Below are 14,943 nucleotides of genomic sequence, written 5' to 3'. Positions count from 1 at the left end.
AAAAAAAAAAAATTGTTCACTCTCAAATGGTTAGAATCAGACTCCATCAGTTGTTTCTGTCTCTTTGCTCTATTTTCAGCATCTCCCAGTTGGTCAATAAACACTTTTTTATTGTATTATGAAAAAGCAACCATCCCATCAACTTCATGTGGCTATCACTCCATTAGACAAAAGACTTAAAAAAGAAAAAGTAAAAAAGAAAAAGACTCCCTTACTTTCTCTGTCCATTACAGATTTCTGTCTAATCACAAGAATGAAACCACTTGTATTATTGAATGTCATTGGTGATTTTCTAATTGACAAAACTAACAGATTGCTTTCCCTCAGCCTACCAGGTGTCATTGAGAATGTAGCATTGTTTGACTATCTTCATCTAATTAATACTATCTGCCATTTTGTGTGATGACAGTGCACTCTCTTGGTATTCTTACTAACTGATCCTCTCATTTTTCTTGAATGACTCCTCTAACTTGTCCCACTTCCATAATTGGCTCCTTTTCCTTCTTCTTCTATGTATCAACTTCACTTACATCACTGTCCCTATCAACTTCATCAAGATTCTCATCCAAGCGCCTCAGAGAGCAGGGAGGTGGCCCGAATGAATGGGAAATATATTTTAATTTTTATATTGGTGTGAATGTCAATCATCATAGATTACCAAGCATTGTTAATAGTTAGTGCCCCTGTTGAAACAATTCTACGTGTGTAGCTTATAGCAGCGGTCCCCAACCTTTTTTCACAACAAGGACAGGTGCTCCTGTGAGAATCTAACACCTGGATTATCTGAGGTGGAGCTGAGATAGTAATGCTAGTGATGCAGAGTGGCTAAAAATACAGATGAAACTTTGCTAGTTTGCCTGCCGCTCACCTCTTGCTGTGTGGCCTGGTTCCTAACAGGTACTGGTACCGGTATCAGTCTGTGGCCTGGAGATTTGGGGACCCTTGGCTTATAGTATATTGCAAATCAGGTGATCACTGCCATCCAGAATATTTCCCTGTATGGAACTTCTTGAGGAGGAAGGGGCAATTGCAAATCCTTACTGATAACTTGAGAACACCTTAAATTCGTCACCTAACTTTTTTATATACCTATTTTAATATATATGACAAAAGGGTCATGAGCAAACAATTCATGAAGGGGAAAATTTCTCAACCTCTCATAGTATAAATGCAAAATAAGGCAAGTCGTCATTTTCTAGCTATGAAATTTTTGAAAATGTATAATAATTCTAGTGCTGATCACAAAATATTTTCTAACCCTCTTCCTTATTGGTCTACAGTTTGCATTTCCTAGGCAATTTGTGATTGGATGAAGCCGTGTCACTAGTTATGGCTAATAGGGTTATGAATATAAGTGATATTTTTTCACTTCTGGGCCAGAATGTTTAATTGTTAATGTAAAGTCCTCCAGGGTGAGATTCCAGAGAGAGGATGACACAGAGCAGGTCGCCTACCTAGCTCACAAAAGATATGTGATTGAGCAGATGAGTTGTAAGTCACTGAGAATGAAATAGCCTATCCTGACTGAAATAAAATGTAAAAAGTATAACGGCCTATTTTGGCAAGGTGTATTAAAAGTGCACACTTTATATACTGCTAGTGGCAGGTGAAATTGGGGAAACTTTTTGGAGTATACTTTTGCAAGTTGTCCTAAAAGATCATTAAATTATTCATTTTTCTCTTGGTAATATATTCTAACATAAAAAAAAAAAGGAAAAAGGGAAAAAGAAGTGAAAAGAAAAGTCTTATTTTCTAGAAAGCTCAGAGCTAAATTTGTTTTACTAAAATTCCAGTTAAGAGTATCCACTCTGAGTTCAGATCATGCATTAGTTAGGGTTCTCCGGAGAAATAAAATCTGTAGGATATATAGAGACTTTTATTTAGGACTTTATTATAGGAATGGCTCATGTGGTTTTGGAATCCAAGAAGTCTTAAAATCTGCTCTCTATAGGCTGGAGAACCAGGAAAGCTGCCGGTCTAATTCAGGACAAATTCAAAAGCCTGAGAATCATGGGGCCAACAGTATAAATCCAGACCTGAGTTTGAAAGCCCAGGAATCAGGAGTGCTGATGTCCAAGGACAGGGAAGATAGCTGTCTCAGCTCAAGCCGAGAGCAAATTTACTCTTCCTCCACCTTTTGGTTCTATTTAGATGCTCAACAGAATGGATGAGTTTCACCATTATTGGTGAGAGTGATCTTTACTCAGTCAACTGGTTCAAAAGTTAATCTCTTCTTGAGATACCTCCACAGACATACTTAGACCAGGGGTCCTCAACACCCCCAGCTGCGGACTGTTACCAGTTAATGGTCTGTTAGGAACCGGGCCACACAGCAGGAGGTGAATGGTGGACCAGTGAGGGAAACTTCATCTGTATTTGCAACCGCTCCTCAGTACTAGCATCACTGCCTCAGCTCCACCTCATCAGGCATTAGATTCTCATTGGAGCACTGGCCCCTAGTGCTAAAAAGTTTGGGGACTGCTGCCTTAGACCATTCAAGTTGACCCATACGATCTTCCCCTTGTGAGTTAATTTTTCAAAGAAATTAAAGTTTGTACTTAATCCTCTACAATTACTATTGAGTCCTGGCAGAGCCCCTCACTCAGATACTGGGGTGGGTTTCGAGCTTCTTCAGCAGCTGTGGGCTGGGAGTTTTTATTACTGAAATGCATGTGGTCTCTCATTCGCATTGGTAAGTCCAAAGAGTTAATAGATGATTACACAGGGTAAACTAGGCATGCACCTTTTAACAGTTTGAACTTTTCTTCTCTACCTTATCTAGGACTCTCATCACTTACAAGCTTTCAGTGACCAATTTCATTTTCATTTTCTCGATCCCTCAATTACAATCATTCTTTCTCCCTCTCTCTCTCTTCCCAGAAGGTCAGACCATTTGTTTTACAAACATGCTTTTTAGGTCTCTGGGTTAAGTCTAAGAAGTCAACGAATTCTTTATGTTAAAATTATCTGTAGTCTACCCTCACCACCCTAGAATGGATGATCCCACCAAAATAATGAACTCTGCCCTGGTGTAATCTTCTTCTGCCTGGGTTACCTTTACTAAGGTTCGATTTGTGTCTTCCATTTATGTCCCAATTTTCTCATTTTTTCAGCATGTTCCCTCAGAACACAGTACTCTTCATACTGACCATCCACCAGTACTAACTTTGTCATCTCTGAACCCATTCTGTAATTCTTCGAAGAGTGTATGCTGCTCTTCCCCTCTTAAGTCTGTTCAGATATTGTGTGACTGTTTGGTGCAGCTTCCCTATCTTTAAGGACTGACTTAACACCTGCTCCTCCTATATGTATAATTGGAGTATAAGGTAAGAAAATCGATTCCAAGACCTTTTCTGCCTGGAGTCTGGGAATTAAGACAAATGGCATTAGTCATGCAGGCCAGTCCCAAATTTATTTAAACTTCCAGCTGCCTTCACTCCTTTATCAGAGGTCTAATTCAAATCAAGATGGGATCCTCAATGACATCTCAAAGGTAGTGAAAGTTTGTAAATTCACCAGTTTGAGGCTTGGGACATTTCATTAGGTTAACAGATGATATGCAACATGGCGAGAAATATAGTAGATAAAAATAGGATTGGCAATGAAAAGAGTTTTGTATTGTGTTATATTTTTTATTTGATTCTGTTAGAGCCAGTCTATTTGCAAAATCCAAAAGCTTTAAACTTTAAGAATCTCTGTGATTTACTACAGTAGTTTAAATTTAAAGTTTTTTTAGATGTGTGTATGTGTGTGTATAATGAACCTACTACCTGATTTTAATAAACTGAAACAATTTATATATGTCAGGTATGAGGTTCATCATATTAATATATTAATATGTATATTTTTGAATGTTTGAAACATTTCATAATCAAAACAATAAGGTATTTTTTAAAATTCCAAACTTGGGCTTGGCCTTAGGTTTTAAGGAGCTAATTCCCTCTCCAGTTCTAAAACAACTGAGAAATAGACACAGAGATCAGATACAAATTATAACGTCATATTTATCATTTGTGAAACAGCTTGAAGAATGTGGCTTTTGATCTTGAGTCAACAACCCAGCAAACCCTGACTGCCGGAATTGACTCACTCTTTCGGACGCTGGCGTGGGAGGCACCTGCAGAGGTGGAACTCTTCCACGTAACAGAGGGTAAGCCTGAGTAAACCCTCTCTGCAGGCAGATAGATCTGAAAATACCATCACAGTTGCTAAAGTGAGTTAGAAGGGGCATAAGAGAGCTTCCTGGGGTGCTTGAAATGTTCCATTTCTTAATCCGTAGTGATTTCATAAGTTTATAAATATGTAAACACCTATCAAACTGTACACTTAAGATGTGTGCATTTCTCCATATCCATAACTCTTCTATGGCTACTGTAACAAAAATACCACAGACCGGATAGCTTAAAAAACTGAAATTTATTTTCATTAGACTGCTGGAAGCCGGAAGTCCAAAATCAAAGTGCCACCAATGTTCTACAGAGGCTTTTGTCCTTGGCTTGCAGATAGCTGTCTTCCCTCTGTATCCTCACATGTCCTTTTCTCTGTGCATGCCCGTCTCTGTGGTGTCTTTTAATCTTCTTATAGGGATACTGGTCACATTGGAATGAGGCCCCACCCTTATGACTTCGTTTAACCATAATTGCATTTTAAAGGCTCTATCTTCAAATATAGTCACATTGAGGGGTTAAGGCTTCAACATATAAGTTTTGAGGGTACATGTTTCAGTCTGCAGCACCATATATATAGTATATATATATATATATATATATATATATATATATATATATACATATATATATATATAGTATATTTCAATAACAGTTTTAAAAAGAGAGAGAAGAAGCAAACATCTATAAATGGGAGCACTTTAATATAAACAAAGAGGTTAAATTTGCTGTATAAGGTTAAGATATTCTACCTTTTCTAAGAGAAAACTTAACAAGAAAAGAAATACTGAAGAACTGGGATCTTATGGCAAAGAACAGAGATGGATTATGCAGGGTTGCTGCAAGTGGGAATCTGGAAGCAAAGACTAACTTTTCCTGATTTACAGGTAGAAATTAGTTTGGGCAAGACTAAACTCCCTTACTCAGGGACCAGCTGGTGTACTGAGGTGGGATCTGTCAGCTGTCCAGATGGGAGGCAATTGGGGATTAACAGTAGGAAAGAGGGGAGAGAGAAAGAGACCAACGAAGGGAAGGGTGGTGCAGATGAGAGGAGAGAGAAAAGATGGAGAGAGGAAGAAAAGAGAGAGAGGGAGACAGGAATTGGGAAGAGAATAAATAAACATGACTCCACAAGAGTCAAATGTGTGCCTTAATGTTCAGGTAAATGAACCCTGGAGGCCAGCTGCCTGGGTTTATGCCCCAGCTCAGTTACCTAAGAGCTATGTGAACATGGGGAAGTCACTAATTGCTCCTTGCCTCAGTTTTATAATCTGTCAAATGAAGTAAAAAATACTACCTACCACATATGACAATTAATAGAATAAATGAGCTAATGCATGTATAGCTTGGGATATGTTTCAACACGCACTGTATGAACACCTACTATTATTATTCACGTTAAAGACTTTCATCTGGGATCCAAAGTATAAACAAGAGGTGAGCACCTGTCTCAGAAGATCCAGTGTGCATGCACGGCTTGGAAAATAGTCTATTCCCTTTTTCACTTCCATGCTTGCTTCTCTGGCTGGGCCTAGATTTGTACAATTACTTCCAGCTCTGAACATAGCAAGCCTAGACAGATTGCTCTGTTTAGCTGTGCTGAGGTGGCTAGGATGTTCTCAGGTGATTTTATTTAAGCCTAATATTTCCCAGCATAGACCTCATTTCCCCTTCTAGGAAATGTTGATATCCTACCTTGCTATGATAAGGCTAAGTAAAAAGTCTGCAGTTCTCAAAAGTAATTTTTCTACATGGGTTATCTTGCTTGCTTTTCATATTGGAACAGCCAAAAAACAAACAAACAAACAAAAATCTAGCAAAGACCATAGTAGTTCCCTCCACCTCACTGGGCTACAGGATGATAGATCACACTAAACCCTGAGGAAGATCCCTTCGGAAATGTGAGCATGTAGTTGTTTTGCTTATTTTCTACAAGGGCACTTTTTTCTTACCAGTACATATCTCCAGAGACCACAAGACTATGCAGTTACTGGGAGCTGAAAAACCACAGATAAAGTTTACTGTGTATGTTTATCAAAAGATATTAACAGCTAATTGCATAGCATCACCCACTTCAACATATCTCAAATGGTATTATTACCATGAGTCTGAGCAACATTTTCTTGGCATGGATTTTGAATAGCTTTTAAAAAGAATATGATCCTCTAGGAGATGCCAAATTTGTGGCTTCATCCATTGCAATTCAGATGGCAAATAGGATGTGGTTCAGCAGTTATGGGGGTTGCAGTGAATCAGCTATGGAGACAAATGTTTCCATGGTGACCTTCCCCATTCATTCCGTGTGAAGCCTCCCTATACCCAGGAGGATTAATGACATGACATTAACACTGATAATCATAATGAAGAGAGCTGTCTGGGAGTGGGGCAACCCTACCCTGACATATGTGAGGAAGTAGGATGGAGGAATTTAGCCAATATGTAGAAGAAGAAAATATTGAACCACAGGGAAAGGAAATCCATTTCTTTTTTATAAAATAGTTTTCCTGCCAGAATAGACCCTGCTGCTGACAGACTTCTATAGTCTTCCTTCTGAGAATTCTCAGTGTTACAGCAAAGTGGGGAGGGAAATAAATAACCCAAAGAAGGAGTTCACTAAAGGTCGAAAGAACCAGGATGAGAGAATATGAAAGAGGCGTAGACTTAAACTTCACTCAGTTGTCGTATTTCATTTGTTTGTTTGGTTGTTTTTAAGTGGTTTAAAATATTTCTTAGGAAGTTCTCCTAGGAAAAGTCTTTTTTTACTGAAAGACTTACCTTCTTTATAGCTTCATGGCACCATGTATTCTTCCTTCCAGGGAACAAAATTCTTTTCACATTGTGCTAATAGTAACACTTTATTTCGATGTACAGAGACATGGGGCATTTTACAGATAAAGTGAAACATTAGGCACCTAGACTCTAGCTAAGATGCCAGCCTGGGTAAAATTATAGGCACAAAGAGAGATTGTGCTTTCCCAGAACAGGATGCGGATATTCACAGGCTCCCAGAGGACTGAGCCTTGTGATTTAGTTCGTTGTTTGCATGGTTATCTCTTTTATTACATTTCAAGATTCCGTAGAACAGAAGCTTCGCCTTATTCTTCTTTAGCATTGCCAGCTCCACCTCTAACACACACACACACACACACACACACAATTATACACAAACACAGGTACACAAAAATATACCTATATAAACATACACATGTTAATCTAGCTTCCTGCTTTATACACCACACACCACATAGCTACACATCTATTAAATGGCTGGATTTGAACGACACTGTAAAGCCTCAGATGAGGCAATTAATCACTTTGTATATGAAGTTCAGAAACCCATAGAGATAAACTATAATGGTTTTTTAAAACTATGTAACATTGTTTTGCTTTTTTAAATGTTTGGACGAGTGAATTTGACACAAATACAATAAAGCCTGAGAGGCAGTAAATGAAAAACATGCATGAAAAAAATCAAGAGGCTCTAACAGCAGCCGGACTGGTTAGATTGATTAAATGATGTCTGCAGAATGCTGATTGCTGGACTTACTGTGACATTTATTAATCTATCAAATATTTATTGAGAACCTACTTTAAGAGCTATTTGCTCTGTGCCAAGCACTATCCTAAATGCCTTGTGCATATTAATTTACTTAATCTTCCCTAAGAGGTAAACACTCTTATTAAAATACCTATTTTCAGGCAAGTAAACTGAAATACAAATAATTTAAGTAACTTGGCTAAATCCACACAGATAGTAGAGGTGGAGTCATAAATTGAGCCAAGCAGTCCGGCTCCAGATTGCAAGCTCTTAACTACTTTGTGATACTGCCAATCCCTGAGCTAGAAACCTAGGAATAAAGCGATAATCAGGAGATATATACATTTTCTTTGTTTTCATAAAGCTTAGAGCTTTGAAGAGATGACATGCTATAATTACAACCAATTACTACCATAAATGGCAAGTGCTTTAAAGCTAAGGAAGAACTCTTGGGGACAGGACAATGTAAGTTGTCTTAACCTAAGGATTATGCAGCTTGTTATAATGAGGAAAAGATAGAGATAATGAAAGAGCTGAATGCCATTTTCTTACTGACTTTGTTTCAAGATGAACTTTGGTGATGAGGTATAAATGATTCAGCCAGAGGTGTCATATTCAGGAGCAAAGCTTTCCAAATGCTTCATAAGGTCAGCTAATGAACTTTGTGTCAGGTGTGTCATAGGAAAGAAAGATACCATATGAAAAGACAGTGGCTATCACACTATGTGAAACCTGTTGACAGAAACTGTTGGGAAGGACACTATTTCCATAAAGCCAGAAGTCTAGATGCAGATATTATAGGAAACATCACAGTCAATAAGGGATACTGATCTGTTTAGCTAGGGTTAGAGAGAATGCTGTAGATAGGAGAAACTGGGGAGCCAAGAATCTGCTAAAGTCCCCCTAAATGCTAATCTAAATCTTGACAATTCATTGCACATTTTTTTTTACTTATTGCCATAATAGTTAATACACATTGAGCACTATATGTACCAAGCTCTATAGTAAGACTAAAGAAAAAGTTTTATTATTGTTATCCTGATCAAAGTTATGACATCTATGTTTAAAGGCGAGTTATGCATGACCTGAATTATTATACCTTTATATTTTATTACAATTACCTTACAGCATGTCTATTAGTCTATTTTGCATTAGAGCTATGACTTTCAAATATTAGGAAAAGGAATTCTAACATTCTTTATAAAATATGACAATGCTTAGGTAAATATAGTTCAATATCTAGGCACATTACTTAACCCTACTATTTCTTCTTAAAAGTTAGCTTTGAATGCACTTCTGGCAGTGGCAGCTCAGGCAGTGAATCAAGATGGGTCAAAAGTCAAAGTGGTGGTCATGATCCTGGAAGTGATAAGAAGGATGATGAGGACAAGAAAAAGAAATATGAACCTCCTGTACCAACTAGAGTGGGGGGCAAACAAATTTAAAAAACAAAGGGATCAGATGCTGCCAGCAAACTGCCACTGGTAACACCTCACACTCAGTGCCAGTTAAAATTACTGAAGTTAGAGAGAATTAAAGACTATCTTCTCATGGAGCACAAATTCATTAGAAATAAGGAACAAAGAAAGCCATGAAAAGAAAAGCAAGAGGAAGAAAGATCAAAGGCAGATCATCTGAGGGGGACCCCAGTGTCAGTAGGAACTTTGGAAGAGACCATTGATGACAATCATGCCATTCTGTCTACATCTGTGGGCTCAGAACATCACATCAGCATCCTTTTGTTTGTAGAAAAGGATCTGCTGGAACCGGGCAGCTCGGTCTTGCTCAACCACAAGGTGTATACTGTGATGGGGTGCTGATGGGTGACATGGATTCCTTGAAGGTGGAAAAGTCCCCAAAGAAAGACCTATGCTAACATTAGGAGATTGGACAACCAAATCCAGAAAATTAAGGAACCTGTGGAGCTTCCTCTCAGTCATATTGAATATTATGAAGAGATGACCCCCTAAGTGGGTCATTCTCTATGGTCCACCTGGCACAGGCAAAACCTTACTAGCCAAAGCACCATCAAACCAAACCTCAGCCAGTTACTTGAGAATAGTTAGCTCTGTACTTATTTAGAAGTACCCAGGCAATGGGCCCAAACTCATTTGGGAATTGTTTCGAGTTGCTGTAGAACATGCACCATTGATCATGTTTTTTTTTGGAAAAATTGATCCCATTGGGACAAAAATATATGATTCATATTCTGGTGATGAGAGAGAAATTCAGCAAATGGTTTTGGAACCATTGAAGCAGTTGGATGAATTTGATTTAAAAGGAGACAAGAAAGTTATCATGGCCACAAACCGAATAAGAACTTTGGCTCCAGCACTTACTAGACCTGGCCACATTGACAGGAAGATCGAGTTCCCCCTGCCTGACGAAAAGACCAAGAAGTACACCTTTCAGATCCACACAAGCAGAATGACGCTGGTCGATTACATGACACTGGACTACTTGATCATGGCTAGAGACGAATGACATCCCTAGTGTCAAGGCAATCTGTACAAAAGTTGCTTTGATGGCCTTAAGAGAGTGTAGAATAAGAGTAACAAATGAAGACTTCGAAAAATGTAAATAAAATGTTCTTTATAAAAAAAAGGGAAACCACCCCAGAGGGCTCTATCTCTAGTGAACCACAGTTGCCTTCAAGGAAATGGCTGGAGTTCCCAGCCCCTAGGAGGGGTGAGGTTGGGGTAGTTGCCCAGAAGAACCCATGTTCTAGTTGATCTTCAATAGCAAAACATCCTGTGTACTGTGTTCCTTTCTGAGCATGATATATAGAGTAACCACTGTGAAGTGTTCTCTTCCTAATATAGTGTGCTCTTTCTCAAGAAAAAAAAAAAAGGTAGGTTCAGCATGAGGTTGTTTCACTCAAATTATGTACTTACCTCTTTGAAAATCTGTACCTGAATAAATATCAAGGAGAGTCTTTAAAAACTAATAAGTTCACTAATATTGTGGAACAGAAAATGAGACATATTTTTATGACCTGTAGGACCTTGGGTGGTATTTTGAGAATTATAGAAGCAAGAGTTTCCTTCCCCATTTGCAAACCGCTGACTACAAGCTATTGCCCTTGGTCTTAGCGCTTCTGGCTGGCTTATTAAGGATTTAATGTATTGTCTTTTATCCTTTTGGCTCCTGTCACTGCCTTCACTTTCCTGTCCTTTTCCTGGTATCTACTTGGTTCTGGAATCTCTTTTTGGTTGCTTTTTCTCCTTTGTACAAAATGTTGTCTTGTCTTTTCAGCATTTCAAAAGGCTTCCCCAGTGACTTGAATTTGAAGGAAGCTGCAGGGTCATAGCCCAGTGGAAAGCTTAGAATGACAGTGAAATCCCTAAACAGGGACTACTCTTTCTGAATAGGGAAACCTAAAAATAAAAGCTGTCTGCAGCTGAGACTGTATGCCAAGACAACTATCACTGAAATGCAGAGGAAATCAAAAACAAATTTTAAAAAAACCCAGCCTTGCTAAAAAATGACTGAGGTGTTAACCTGGTGCCAAGGTAGAAACCTGGAAAAAGCTAACCTCATAGTAGGTGGTTTATCACCCACAGATAGTCTAATGTGGTAGAAGTTTGATTCATCCAAGAAATGTCATTCCCAAGAATGAAGGATACAGTAAAGAAGCTCCACATCAGCCTAACTTCCCGAAAACAACTGGAGAGCTTTATGTTCCCTAGGCAACTATCTTTGCTTTACTTCCTTCTGCACAAGGAGACCTGATTACGTTTAGGTAATCTTTTCTGCCAGTACTTCTTTTGACTGGCAATTCTTTTTGAATAGGCTGTCCCAATTCTGAGTCTCTCCTCCCCCTCCCCATTCTTCTTAGCTTTTTAAAAATTTTCTCAACTATGAGCCACAAATATAATTTCAAGTCTCTACCAAGCTTTGCAATCCTTTTTATTCGACATGTCCTATATTATTATTATTTTTTTTAAAGAAAATCAGGGCTCTCTGTAGCACACAAGACTACAAATTATTTCTATCTACATGGGATATTACGTAGTTTTTTTCTACGAACATAGTTGAAAAAGTATACCTTCTAGTGCTTTTTATTTGATTACCCACTCTTCTGGCTTTCCCTCGGGAAAACCTGTGTTTCTTTCTACCTTTCCTGCTTTCTCATTCCTTTTATGAAGAATAACCTTCACTCACCATCTTTACTTTCTCATTCACATCCTTATATTTGCTTTGTTTTAAATATAATTCTTTAACACCATTATTAAAGTAATGCATGTACCTTTTTTAAAATAAGAAAAGTAGTAACTTCCAGGTATACTACTGCCCACCTCCCAGTTTAGCTACTCTTTAACTCTTTAGGCCACCTGAACATCACCATTTTAATATTTCTACTAACCAACAGATGGATTTTGTTTTAATTCCCTCCTTCTGAAAAGTAGATTCTTCAGTTTCTGATAGAGAAGCTAAGCTTTCTGAGTTCCTGTGTATCTGGGAAATAAATTTTATGCAGAACAGAAGGTTTCAGAATATTGAAGGCTTGTTCCACTGTCTCTAGTATCTAAGGTTACTATTGAGAAGTTGAATGTAATTCCAGTGTGTTCATTTGTATGGTCAGTTTTATATTTAGCCACATATTTGCTAAGCATAAGTGAAAGGACCCATGCTTGGCTCCCATACTCTCAGAATTCTATAGTTCATCCTTATTATTTTATGAAGGAAAAGCAAGTTTTCTCCCTGTCTTCTATACTTCTGCTTTTATTCCACCTTAGTGGAGACTTTGTTAACTAGAAGCAGAAGTTAGATTCTGAAATGTTTTATTTCTACTTCTCCTAGTATCTGGTATGTACTATCTGGTATATATATATATATATATATATATATATATATATATATATATATATATATATCTCATAATATATATATATCTCATAATATATAATGTTTATATTATATTATATTATAAATTATAATCATATTACTTTTCTTGCTTAACTTTGCCGATTAGTACCCTGACCCATATATTGTTGTTTGAAATCCACACTCTGTCTTGGTGCCATCCATTAATTGGGCCCTGCCTCAATATTGTGTCTTCTTTCCTATTCTCTTTTAACCAGAATGAACTTCTTGTTCCCAGAATTCATCCTGCAGTTTCCTGGGCTGTGCGTTTTCTCTGGTATTCCTTCTGTAGGAAGAGCACCTCCATTCATTGGCTACCTGGCAAAAGCACCTTTGAACACTCAGATCAAACATCATTTGCATTTGTAAGGCTTCTGTTCACCATCCCCCCTCCTAGATAGTAATGACTGAATATATCTTCCTTTGGGACCTAATCATGCCTTGCATATTCTACTACCTTTGTTCTCTTAATATTTAAGTACACTTATTTGTTTACCTGGCCTTTATAAGCACTTTAGATCATAGAATACATCTCACCAATCTTATTTCATGTTTCTAGTTCAGTGTCAACACCAGAAGCTATTGAATGCTTAAAAGACTAATCGAATACACAAGGGAAGTGATTTAACAGTTTGTATGTATTAAGTTGCAGTGGATAATCTTAAGGTGCTAAATATTTTAATATGAAGTAATTTCTTAAACTAAAGAAGTCGAATTGAGATGCAGATATAAAGATTATATCATGATGAAACAGTTAAGAATTGAGAAAACATCCTAACTGAGATTTCTAAATATAAATTGGATCCCTTACTATCATTTTTTTCCCATTTTTCTTGGGAAATATAGATTGGCATGCAATTGATAGCTGATTGGCATAGAATACTTACAGATATCTGACCAAGCTGAAGAGGTCAGCATGAGAGAGTTCAAGAAAGAGAATGTCTTCTCTCTCAGATAAAATGCAAAGGCAAACATGCTTGATCATTTCAGGAACTGGTAGAGAAAATAGATTTAAAGTTCTAAAATTTTAAGTCCAAGGCAGAAAAAAAAGAGTTTTTAAAAATCAGTTTTTTAATGATGAACAATTTTAGCCAATTAGAGTTTAGACTAATTGCTATGGTGGTTTTGGAAAAGAATGAAACTAATGAGTTTCTGAATGCCAACTGCAATTTTTTAGTACTTTTAATTTACAATCTCTTTATTTAATGGAGAAAGCTTTGAAGATTCACTCTGAATGTATCCAAACTGCATTTTTGTTTCTCCAGCTGTACTTTAGCATAGGGATTATATTTTACTATAATATCCGATCGGTTTTTGTAAGTAAAATTTTAGAAAGTCTCCTTTAGAAGTGTCAAATCATACACTCTGTCAGATTCCAAAAATAACTTTGCTCCACGTTATACAGGATACGAATCTGGCCTGATATACTAATCCTATGATCTAGAGGAAAGTAGTTGACAGATTGCTTGACCTAGCAAATCATTCAGATAACTCTGTTAGGAGCAATGGCCCTGCCATTTTTTTAATATAAATATTTGATTCATATCAATTTTCACTGAAGGAAACTTTGAGGAAATGCCTTAGGATTTTTTAATTCACTACAGTTTAAATGTCTATTTCAAGTAGATAAATGGCTATTCCCTCTCTTTTCTACTCTTGGAGAGGCAAACGGGGAAAATAATAAGAATAACAATTTGTCATTTTCTTCCTGCTTTAGGTATTAATTACAATAAATGTAAAAATACAGCACAGCCACCCATACATTTAAATCTACTTCAGCCTAGACATTTACCTGAAGATCAATAGTTAGAAAACCTTGCAAACTATGTGCATACATAAATAATTGGTGCTTTTCCTCACACTTTAGAAGTTTGCTTTTCATTTGCTAGTATTGATGTCTACAGAGAAAGGAGTGAAATGACACTACAAAGTCTAATGCACCAATCACGTGAGCCCAATCATCTACAGGAAAGAAGTAATGAGCTGATTTTTCTCTCTCTTTTTTTTTTGGCTTGCATTTTCCTCTTTTGATTTTTTAGCACTAAGGTAATATTTGATATCAGAAAAAAAATTCACCAAAATAAAAACATGAAAAGTCAAAAAAGGGCATCAAACCTCTGTGTCTGCATTTCAGATTCACGCTGCCAATTATTTCAGGTCCAAGAAACTCAGAGGCACAAAGATTACCTACTCCAACAGATGCATTATTTTCCCCTTAGTTGTCAGGGTTGCAGACAACACAAAACAAACACACAAAAAAGATGTATTTGCAATGTTTTTATATACAGTTAATGGTTTACTAGTACAACATTCACTAAATCGAACTACTGTAGAAAAATACCCACACTGGAGTGTCTCTCTCTGTCTCCTGTC

The 14,943-nt window shown here is 37.2% G+C and overlaps 1 pseudogene; it reads left to right on the top strand.

The window, feature by feature from the left end:
* Nucleotides 1–9,074: 9,074 nt before the first annotated feature.
* LOC107516893 lies at nt 9,075–10,339 on the top strand (annotated as a pseudogene).
* The last annotated feature ends 4,604 nt before the right edge of the window (nt 10,340–14,943 follow it).

The sequence above is a fragment of the Rousettus aegyptiacus genome, unplaced genomic scaffold (assembly GCF_014176215.1).
Source record: "Rousettus aegyptiacus isolate mRouAeg1 unplaced genomic scaffold, mRouAeg1.p scaffold_m13_p_1, whole genome shotgun sequence".
Classification (NCBI taxonomy): domain Eukaryota; kingdom Metazoa; phylum Chordata; class Mammalia; order Chiroptera; family Pteropodidae; genus Rousettus; species Rousettus aegyptiacus.
This window is presented reverse-complemented; position numbering and strand designations above follow the sequence as displayed.